This window comes from Myotis davidii, unplaced genomic scaffold (assembly GCF_000327345.1).
Source record: "Myotis davidii unplaced genomic scaffold, ASM32734v1 scaffold973, whole genome shotgun sequence".
Lineage (NCBI taxonomy): Eukaryota > Metazoa > Chordata > Mammalia > Chiroptera > Vespertilionidae > Myotis > Myotis davidii.
Window position 1 is genome coordinate 201696 of NW_006284945.1, and position 1850 is coordinate 203545.

Here is a 1850-nt window from a genome sequence, read left to right on the forward strand (position 1 = left end):
CAGTGCCTCACAATGGAGTTCGTGGTGGCACTTAGGAAACTTACCAAGCTCCAGGATTGTCAGATTTAATTTCTTGCCATCATGCCCTTAGAGACATATTTGTGCAGTGACCAAGACTTCCAGAAGTCCAATCCCCTCTTTTCCTAAAGAATGACTTTCCTGAAGGGGCATAGGGCTCATTTTACAAATGTTAGTCCGTTGTTCCTTTATTTCAGAAAAGTTTGGAACTGAGACAAATTGGAGGAAATGTGTGATTTTTGACATGCAATGTGGAAAGATAGATATGAACCTAAACCATAAATTTTTCACTCAGCTTTAAATATAAGCGTAAACAGAGCTGGAATAATGAGCAATGTTCTTTTGCAAGTCGAGATGGCAAGCAAAGCGAGATTCTGCTACAGCATTGTGTGCGGGCTGTGAACCTGCACGAGTGGAGAGCGGTGAAGTGCTTTCAAGTGGTACCTATGTCAACAGTTTATTTTAACGGTTAGGTGTTTACTTTTCATCCAACATTTTACCATGGAAAATTTCAAAATATGGTCAAGTGGAAAGAATTCTACACCCAACACCCATAACCCTACCACTTAGGTTCTCCCATTAACATTTTACTTATTTGCTTAGTCGCTTATCTAACTTATCCATCCCTTGATCCAAGCATTAATTCATTTATTTGTTTTTGTTTTTTTTGTTTAATCCTCACCCAAGAATATTTTTTCCATTGATTTGTAGAGAGAATGGAAGGGAGGAGGAGAGACACAGAGAGTGAAACATCGATATGAGAGAGACATCTATTGGCTGCCCCCTGCATGAGTCCCAACTGGGGCCAGGGATCAAGTCTGCAACCGAGGTATGTGCCCTTGACCAGAATTAAGCAGAATCAAACCCGGGACTTTTCAGTCTACAGTTGATGCTTTATGCACTGAGCCAAAATACCCAAGGCCATTTATTTTTAATGCTTTCATGCATTTTATTTTTAAACTAGAGGCCCAGTGCATGAAATTTGTGCATGGGGTGGGGGGTTCCCTCATCCCGGTCTGCACCTTCTCGCAATCCAGGACTGCTGGCTTCTAACCACTGGCCTGCCTGCCTGATCCCCCCAACCACTCACCTGCCTGCCTGATTGCCCCTAACAGCTTGCCTGCCTGCCTTCCTGCCTGCCTGATTGTCCCTAACCACTCTACCTGCCTGATTGCCCCTACCACTCGCCTGCCTGTCTGATCAACCCTACCCACCCTGCCTGCTGCCTGATCATCCCTAACTACTTGCCTGCCTGCCTGTCTGATTTGCCCTAACCAACTCTGCCTTGGCCCCCGCCACCACAGCTTCGTCCAGAAGGACATCCGGAATGACATCTGGAAGGTCGTTCAGCTATCTGGTCTAATTAGCATATTACATGTGTAGGGTCCCCTAGGCCTAGCCTGAAATCAGGGCCACGTCCACTGCCTTGCAACACCCCACAACGCTCTGCAGATGCTGGCGATGCCCCGCAACACTCCAGGGACACTGCTGGCGCTCCATGATGCTCCCCTGATGCTGCCAGTACCATGGGGGTGAGGGGGCGGAGGGGAGGGCCCAAGAGATGCTCCATGCACTTCTTGGTGACTGGTCATTATGGCGTTAGGGCCACTGGCCTTTTATAATATAGACTAGAGGCCCAGTGCACAAAAATTTGTGCACTGGGGGCGGGGGGGGGTCCCTCAGCCCGGCCCATGCCCTCTCGCAGTCTGGGACCCCTCAGGAGATAACGACCTGCTGGCTTAGGCCTGCTCCCTGGTGGCAGAGGGCAGGCCCAATCCCTAGGTGCAGACCCTGGTCAGGCTCAGAGAAGGGTTTTAAGGTAAAATGAGGTC